The following is a 10,471-nucleotide window of genomic DNA, read 5'->3' as shown; positions in this document are numbered from 1 at the left end:
ATAAAATGTTTTTAGTTTTATTTTTTTAATTTAATGGATTGGTTTAATAACAATATCAAAGTTGTCGTCATATTTGACTTTTAAAAAATATAAACTAATTTAATGAAAATAAAAATAATCACCCATTACATGACCATCATCCAAACACATAATAAAATTAATTTGGTAAAAAAAATGTCTAAAAGATTTATCAATTTTATATAATTTTATCTTTAGTGGGTAGAAATAACATTTAAAATTTTTTTAAAAAAATTAACATTTATTTTTGTCAAATTAGTTTATATTTTATCAAATTGACGATTTTGCCATTGAAATTTAGTAATGATATCTTCAATTGTCCTTATTTAAAACAAGATTCGAAATTCATAGTCAAATTTGTTATAATTGAAAAGTCAAAAATCAAAGTAACACAAGTCTCAAATTATAATAACCGTTAGTATAATTTGCCCTTAATACATAGAGCATTATTCGAAAAAGAGCATGCTTGGTTAGAGTTTTGCAAAAACTCTTTTTAGAAAATTCTATTTTCTTATTTTTCATATTTTTTTGTTTTTATTGAATTTTTTTTAATATTTTAAGCAATTTTTTTTTTTTACTTTTTAGACATACCTAACATAAATATATCTAAAAAGTAAAAAATCTGTGAAAGAAACCTTTTAAAAATTCACTAAATACCAAAAGTATAAAAACAAATACGAGAATTCAATACATTTTTTGTATTTTTATGTATTTTTTAATTTTTTAAAATATTTTTTTATAAATTTTTTACTTTTTAGATACATCTAAATAAGGTACATCTAAAAAAGTAAAGAAAATGTTTAAAATTTAAAAAATATTCACTAAAAACAAAAAAATACGAAAATCAAAAAACTTAGTTTTCAAAAAACTTAATCCAAAAAACTCAAACAAAAAATATGAAAACTTTTTTGGTTATTTTAGTTACAAAAGACAAAATAGACTATTTTAGCCACAACCAACTAAATATCACATCCAACCCATAATCATTATACTATTCTCTCACAAAAAAGTCAAAAAATTCCAAAAGTCAAAAAGTCTTTCCCAAATTAAACTTTTAGCCCAAACTAAAATAGCTAAAAAAAATTAAAAAGTCAAAAAATCAACTCACTTCCCAAATCAAACCGAAACTCAATTCCCCATGCAAATGCGAAGTTTCCCATGTGTTTGGGTTATTTTTCTTTTTGGTAGCACATGTAACCATGGTCCACTTGTCATTTTCTATTGTCCCCTTCACTGTCCGTGAAAGAGCCCATTCATTTGCCCCACAAATGTTGGATCACATATTGCGACAAAAAAATTCCTCTGACAAAGTAATAGGGGTAAAGGACTCTTTCAAATTTTGGGGCATACACCCCACATGTATATGTATAATCATTATCCTAATATGTAACAAATATATATATATATATATATATTTATATATGTTTTTATTTTATTTTCTGATGCACCAAAAAAAAAAATCATTATCCTCATATCATCATCCTCTATATATATATATATATATATTATAAAAAAATAGTACTATTTATCTTTAAAATTTTTCTTTTGTTGATATTGCCAAGTAATACCCTTATCTGTAATTAATTCTAAAAGATAATATTTAAAAGAGATATACTTAGGCTCTTTTTGGCAAGAGTTTTTTTTGGCTATTTTAGTCATAAAAGATAAAATAGGCTATTTTAACCACAACAAACAAAATATCACATCCAACCCATAATCATTACACTATTCTCTCACAAAAAAATTAAAAAAACCAAAAAGTCAAAACGTCATTTCCAAACCAAGTTTTTTAGCCCTGACTAAAATAGTCAAAAAAGTCAAAAAGCCAACCCACTTCCCAAACGGAGGCTTAGGGGTAGTTTGGGATGTTCTAAATAAGTGTACTTTTGAATTTTTATAAAATATGGGTTGGGTTGGGTATATGTTGGGTTTGAAGTAAGGGTGAGCAGCGGATATACCGATCCGCCAAAATCGACCGAACCGAACCGATCCGTCGCATTTTGGATGGATGCGTGATGACGAGCAGACGGTTGCGGATTGATTTTCTCCAATCCGTCAATTTGGCGGACAGATGACGGATTTGAGATTCCTTTGGCCGCAACCGAACTGCCAAACCGCGAGTACCCTTAGTAATTTTTAAGATTTTGTGTTTTCAATTTATTTAAATATTTTGTTTGTATTTTCAATTGAAAAAGAGTTCAAATATTCTGTTGAAAAAAAGTTTTCAACTTGAATATATTTTTTGAATTGAAAAAAATAAACGTATTATTTATCTATATTTTTTAATTTTTAAATCTAACTCTAAAAGTAATAAATAAAAAATATGATATATGCTGGTTGATTTTTGTTTTCAAAAACATATATAAATGTAACAATACAGAGACATACAATTTCTACTATTACTCTGTTTATAGTTTTGGTGGTTTGAATTGTTTTTATATTTTAAGAACCACAGATTGTAGTACTTTATTTGGATGAGGCATGCTGTGATTGTAATATATGGATGAGGCTTGCAGTGATTGTGATATTCTAAAGTTTCAAACTTTCTTTCTTTGGATGATGCATGCAATAATTGTAATCACCATGTTTGGTTAGAGTTTTCCAAAAACTCTTTTCAGAAAATTCTACTTTCTTGTTTTTCGTATTTTTTTATTTTTACTAAATTTTTTTAATATTTTAAGCATTTTTTTTTACTTTTTAGACATACCTAACATAAATATACCTAAAAAGTAAAAAATTTGTGAAAGAAACCTTTTGAAAATTCACTAAATACCAAAAATATAAAAAAAAAATACGAGAATTCCGTACATATTTTGTATTTTATGTATTTATTAATTTTTTAAAATATTTTTTTACAAATTTTTTACTTTTTAAATACATCTAAGTAAGGTGCCTCTAGAAAACCAAAAAAAATATTTAAAATTTTAAAAATATTCACTAAAAACAAAAAAACACGAACAAAAAAACTCAGTTTTCAAAAAACTTAATCAAAAAAACTCAAACCAAACACACTGAATACTTTTTTAAGTCATTGACTGTAATACTTTCTTTCTTTTTTTTTTTCTTTTTTTTTGAGGAAGTGCACAAGTTAACTATGTTGAAAATTTATAAAATTTCAAACCACCAAACCGATTCGCATCCATCCGCCAATCCGCTCAATCCACATCCGTCGGATTGGCGGACGAATGCGGATTAATTTTTTCCAATCTGCCAATCTGACAGACGGATAGCGGATTGGAAGTTTTGTGACCGCAACTGACCCGCGCCCACCCCTAGTTTGAAGTGATGTGGTAGAGAGGTTGTGACAACCCTCACCACTGATCAGTGCTAATCTATGATTAAGCATATTAACTGACTGATTGACTGAAATTATGAACTGATTGATTGAGTGTATTAGTTTAAATGCATTTCTATCTGTTAATCGTTAAATGATCTATTCATGTTTTATGTTTTAAACTGCAAATTGAAGGTCTTATTGGCGGCCGAATCTGAAATTGATTAGTGTTTTATGCTAATTAGAATTAATGTGATTTTATGATATATTTAGTTGAAATGTGATTTGGTATATTTAAATTGGATTAAATAATGCTAATTTACAAGAGTTGGACTTATTTACGAGAATGCCACTTAGTGGACTTTCATGAGCCTTTTATTTGATCTCTATATACTAGCATTACAACACTTCATCAGCCCATTTCTTGAGCACAACCGACTAGAGAGAGAGAGATAGGAGAAATTGAGTTCATCTAGGCATTTAGCTTGGAAACTTGAAGATATTGAAGGTTAATTGCATAATTGAGCCTCTAGACTTGAAATTGAGGAACCTAAGTAAGGATTTTACCCTTTTAATTGTGAAATTAAATTAGTTCTTGCATGTTTCATGGAAGTTTAGAGATTGGAGTCAAGTTTTGGTTTAGATTGTTGAATTGAAGCTTAAATAATGCATGCATGTACATGTTCTAGCATTTTGAGGTTATTTTCATGAAATTTGTTACATGCATGTTCATATCTTGAGTATAGTTCATGAATTCATCATGTTCTTGAGGAAATTGACTCTTTTGAACAAGTATTTAAAGCTTTAAAGTTGTTTAAATTCCTGCATGTTGCTTACACTTCATGTTCTTGAAGTTGTGTTTGAAAATGGGTTTAATTGACTCACCTTTAGGCCTTGATTTTACAAATTGAGCTTTGAATCATGTTATACTATGAGTTTACAAGTGTTTTCCAGAAAATTAGCCCAAAAGGATCGAATTTGATGCATTAAAGTTGAGTTTTGAGCTTGAGGTTCAAATCTAGAAATTCTAGATTTTGGACTCACGCTCGAGCGAGAAACTCCACGCTCGAGCGTACACTGAGTTCATGCAGTCCGCTCGAGCGAAGAAAGTGACGCTCGAGCATGAAATGCGTGTATCCAGTACTTTGCATGTGTTTATAGTCCGCTCGAGCGAGAGAGTTCACGCTCGAGCGAGGACTTGTGTCTCACGCTCGAGCGTGGATCGAGCGCCCGTCGAGCGTGATTTTTGTGCATCCAGTATTTTTACTGTAGCTTACAGTCCGCTCGAGCGACGGAAGTCACGCTCAAGCGGAGCTCCTTTGTCTGCATGTTCGCTCAAGCGTGGAAAGCTACGCTCGAGCGAGACCCCTGTTTTCTGAAAATTTTGAAAAGTGTTTTAAAGTGCATCTTTGCATCCCCATTCCATTCTAAGCACTCCTAGGCCTAATTTAAGGCATCTTAGTGAGGATATTGATGTAGAACCACACCGAGGCAAATTAGGGATTAAGTTATTATTTTCCCAACTTTGTAGCTTAGTGTTTGTTCGTTCTGTAACTGTAGGGTTGGCATCCGAGGACGCTCTAGCTGCTTATAGCCCAGTGCTCTGTGAGTAACAATGTTGTAAAGATATGTTCAATTGAGATTATTTTCTGAACAAATGACTATACTGCTTTATGAAATGACACTGTTTATTGAATGAATGTTTGTCCTATTTGTGAACTGTATTCGTGACATCCATAGCAATTTACTGTTACTGAACTGTTACTGCTACTGTTACAGAGATCTCTGTCGGCTCCCATGTTTGGGACCACTACTGTTTACTGATATGATGGCCATCATTGACTGCTCGATCTGTTAAGACCTACTGTACTGTTTTGCTATTGGATGTACCACATATGACTATTATAGTTTCTGAATGACTGTTATGGCATGAATTATGAGCCACAAACTGAATGACTGATATACTGATAAATGAATGTTTTCAATACTGAAAGGATATTCATTCTTAACCTCTTTACGCATATGTTATTGACTGGGCTTTAGCTTACTGTTTATATATATATATATATATATATGTAGGTGTTCAGGCACCGGACCGGAGTTAGGAGTGTCGGATTAGCTCTTGTTTTGTCAAGCCAACCATCGTGCCTCACCTTGAGGTTCCAAGTGCTGCCAAGCTAAGGTTGCTTCGGGGTATTTTAGATTCTTCCTTTTCTGTCTCTGTTTTGTATCGACCGTATAGACTGAATGATATTCGTACTGTACTGTTATGGTAGGGACTTAGTCCCTGACCTGAATGATTGTATATGATGTTTGCATATACTGTTTTGTCCTGAATGTGAATATGTTTTAAAAAGTCTTTTGCATACAGACTATCACAGCTCATTGGACATCTTTTAATTACTGTTTTGGCTTCTGCCAGCCCCTGTACTCTGTATTACTGTTTTACTGTTAAGCAGGCCTTCGGTAATCTCGGATTACTGGCCGGTTACGGTGCTAAATCCATAGGGACGGGTTTGGGTCATGACAGAGGTGAAGTGACTTAAATAAGATAGTGACTTTTTGACTTTTTTAGTATATGCCAACACAAGGCTTTAATATGAACTACTCATGAATAAAAGTTAATAAAATTATATATAATAAAAAAAATACTTTACCAATTAATTTTTTTACTTTTATTTAAGTATTCAACTTTTATATTAAAATTAAATATATTTCTTCTTTTTTCGACTACGTTATTCATATTTTATTATTTCTTATTTAACATGAATTTTTTTTGGAAAATATTTTTATTAATTTAAACTTTATATACACATATATAATTATATATAATATGTATAAACAACTTAAAAAAGAATATTAAAAAAATTAATACTCAACATAATTAATCTATCTACTTTTGTCTATTATTATTAATATCAAAATAAGTGTTTATTTTACTATATTATAATTTAATATCATATAAAATAATTATATATTTATTTCATTTATACTTTTATAGCACGGTAGAGTTAAGATTATTAAAATACACATAAATAAATGAATCAAAATTATTAGAAATATTTATTTAAGTAATACTTTTATAGAGCGATATGGTTAAGATTATCAAAATAAATAATTAGAATTATTCTTTAATTTTAATTGACCTTTTTTTTCCTCCAATTTAATCATTGTTTTTAATATTAAAATGAATATATATTTTTATTATTATTGCAATTTATTAGTACAAAAGTATCATATACGTATTTGTTTATTTAAAATACATTTTCATAGTTCAACGGAACAAAAATTACATATAGCATATTTCCGTAATATATTTTAAATAATAATTTTATGCATATGTACGCATAAATTTATACATAAACAATTCAACTAAAATTAGTATCTTGATTTTGGTAGGTGGTTCAGCGTTTTGTCAAAAAGCCAAACGTGGCTTTTTTGTGCAAAAACTCATTTGACAAGCGGCTGAAAACGCCAGATCATAGGTTTGTCTAAAAGCTGTTGAAATTACAAGACTACCCTCCATGTTTACAACTTGAGGGTAAATTTCTTAATTTATGTAGGGGTATTTTGGCCATTTTATTATGATGTGACATCATAAACAAATATTAACCCAAAAATAACTTTTTACCAACTTCCCAAATCACTTTTCAAAAAAATAAAAAGTTTGGTTAAAAGCCAAAAGTCAGTTTTTAATCATCTTCTCAAATCACCCCTTATATATATTTATTTATGTTACATATTTTATATTATGATAAAATTAATATTATTCTTTTGTAATGCATGCATTGAATCATATTTCTAAAAATAATATATATATATATATATATATAAATAATTTAATTTTATTTTATAAATTATTATTTTTTTAAAAAGAAAAAATCACCCATATCAATTGCTAGTATGCATGTATATATAAAATAAAATAAAAATTTGAGAATTAAAATTCAATTTAAATAATCAAAAGAATTACACAAACAGGGGGTGCAACTCCATGTAAAAAATTCACAGAAAGAGTAGCACTCCCCCACTTTATTGTTTGGGGTGTCCTAAATAAGTGTACTTTTTGTCTTTTTAGAAGTTGAGGTTGAAAATATGAATGTTTGGGTTAACTTTTTGAATTTTTATGGAAAAATATGTATTAAAAAATTGTATAAATTAATGTGTAGGGAAAAATTAGTATTGAGAGTTCTGCAGCTGTAATTGTTGACTTTTGATGAATAGTAATAACTTTTTAACTTTTTTAATAGTTTTTTGACTTTTTAACTTTTTTGAGACTTCCCAAACTTGACCTCACTTTTATTGTTCTATACTAATTTGTAATCCCCCCATAGAAAATCCCTCCATCACACATTCTTATGATATACATTTTGTTATATATTTTGTGAAAAATGTTACCTAATTTTCTTATTAGAGTTATAATAATTTGTAATTTAAAAATAAAATTGTGTATTTTTTTTTTTATAATGTTACATATTTGTTGAATCAAAAAATATGTAATATTATTTAAAAAAATACGTAATTTTATTTTTAAATCATAAATTATCATAATTCTACTAAAAAATTCCGTAACATTTATCATTACAAAAACAAGAAAATTTAAACAAGGTGTTCTGTAGTGCCTCCAAATTAATATAATAAATACAACCCAAACATATATAAATAGCAACATAAATCAGAGTAAATAGTCCTTTCATTACTTGAAGTTAATGATACAAAATAATTTAACATAATTAAATGCCCTATTGCTCACATCTTTCCAAGACTTGACTTGATTATAACAAAAGTGAGTTTCGTTCATTATATCTTTAAGCTCTTGGCTTTACAAAAATACACAATCAAAATAAGAAGCTCTTGCTCCCGAAAATCCCTCCCACGCTGTTGCCTTGGTGGAGGCATCCCATCATTACCTGAAAATGTTTTTCCCAAATAAGGTGAGCCACAACCCAGTAGGAATCATCTAACACAATATGTGATGTTTAGCAGAGATATAAGTACAAAGTGCATAAACAATGCTTGTGGTAAAACTTTTCACAACTTTATATTCTCATAAGATATCAATTTCAAGTCTTAATCCATTTACTTTCAATTCATATTCCGTTCGTTTATCTGTCTCAATTCATGAGTCAATTTCGTTATTTCTCAACAACCGAACTGAGGCTACAACTCAATAATTTTCAAATCATACAACACATATGCATAAACTCTTCAAACTTTCATTTCACGGATATTTCGTCCACGGGCTAGACACCCATGTATAATTTCGGGTCTTTCACCCAGGACACTCCGGCCAACTTAATTATAATGGAGTCCATCCCCTTTCTCCTCTCAAACAATCATACATATACAATGTATTCAAACACAAAATCACACATGGAGTACATCCACTTTGTCCTCCCAAATAATCATACATATACAATGTATTTAGACATAGTCATATTCAATGACAACCATCAAAAGATTGGTTTCAATTTACCTAATCTACATACAATTTCTACAACAATTAAAGCTATCCTCCATCGATAGCCCAATACAGTTATATTTAAACAGATATTCAATCTCAAACAGATAGTTTATTCCAAACTCCCAATGGTGTGAAGTAATACATATTCAATTCCATCATTTATATCAAAGATCATCCAATTCGCATTTTCAATGTCAAATTTCAATTATTAGTACAAAATGACAATTTGATTCAATTAGGGCAAAAATCTATTTTTTCCAAATATCAACCCAAGTACCAAAACCCATCATTGTGACACAACATGAACATATTTTCAATCCTTTATTTCATTTTCACCAAAAACCCCTCTTTTACATTTTACCCAAACCCTAAGTTTGCCTAAATCAGCCCCAAATCACACCATTGTTACACAAGAGACAAATAACTAAGCTAAATATCATAGGAAGGTGTAGAAAAATCTCTACCTCAAAGTTTAGAAGACCCAAGCAACAAGGAGGAACTTCAAAGACGCCCAAACTAACTTTATTCGGTTCAAAATGTAGATCTTGAGATGCTCCAACTTTTTCTCAAAGGTACAAGGGTGAAGAGATCAAAGGATCTAGGCCAAAATATATATATATATATAGAGAGAGAGAGTATTTTAGAGAGGGGGAATCTCAATCTAGGTTTTTGGAAAGTTTTTGAGAGAGAGAAGGATGAAAAAGTAATTTAAAATGTCACTTTCGCGATCTGATAAACACGTAGTCCGCTCGAGCGGAGAAGTTGACGCTCGAGCGTCAGACACAAAATTTTGTTCCACTCGAGTGCAAAAGTGTTCTATTCGAGCATAGAATACACACATCCAGTATTTATGCAAACAACAGACAACCCGTTCAAGCGCAAGGAAGGCCGCTCGAGCGTCCACCTGCTCGAGCGTAGGAGACGCCGCTCAAGTGTGAAAAACATCCCTCTAGTACTTTTGCAGACGTGCAATGTACTGAGAGTTCGCACATCCCGCTCGAGCATAAGAAAAGCCGCTTGAGTGGAGGACCAAAATATACGTAGCCCGCTCGAGCGGAGACGCAAAAATCTGGGCAACAAGTCATGGGAAAAGTAAGTGACCAACCTGTTCCAAACGCAACCACAATAACCCAAAGGCCAAATTCAAGAGATATAAGGAATGAAAGAGGTAAATAACAATATGAAAGCATTAAACCCGAGTCCGGAATACCACAAGAGCCGGGTCAAAACCGAGATCACCATAACCTCCTCCCCTTAAAGAATTTCGTCCCTAAAATTTTCAATCAAGTTCAAAATTAACATTAGAACATTCATAACAATGTTATTCTCACAAATTCAATACCATGACCCATCCTCCGGTTAGCCATTCTCATTGACTCGATGCACAAGTCCCATATTAAAATGAAATTTACAATTTCCCAAAATATTCACAATATTAAATCAAGTCCACACCTTCAAAATTCACCTAGCATATACAATGCTTCCAAAAGTGACACAACACACAATATTTCATATTCTCAAAACATATGCAATGTTTATATTGAATTCATGTTTCCAAAATGCCAATAACATATACAATGTTCTCAAAATTTAAAACATATACAATGCTTATAATTTTCATCAGCACAATTAAAATCTCAATACATGTTCAAGCACCGACAAACAAGTTCGGATATTTCTCTCGGACTTCCAACTCACGCTCCCAAGTCGCTTCC

This window comes from Camellia sinensis, chromosome 7 (genome assembly GCF_055761805.1).
Source record: "Camellia sinensis isolate YWXY chromosome 7, ASM5576180v1, whole genome shotgun sequence".
NCBI lineage: Eukaryota > Viridiplantae > Streptophyta > Magnoliopsida > Ericales > Theaceae > Camellia > Camellia sinensis.
Note: the sequence above shows the minus strand (reverse complement) of the source record.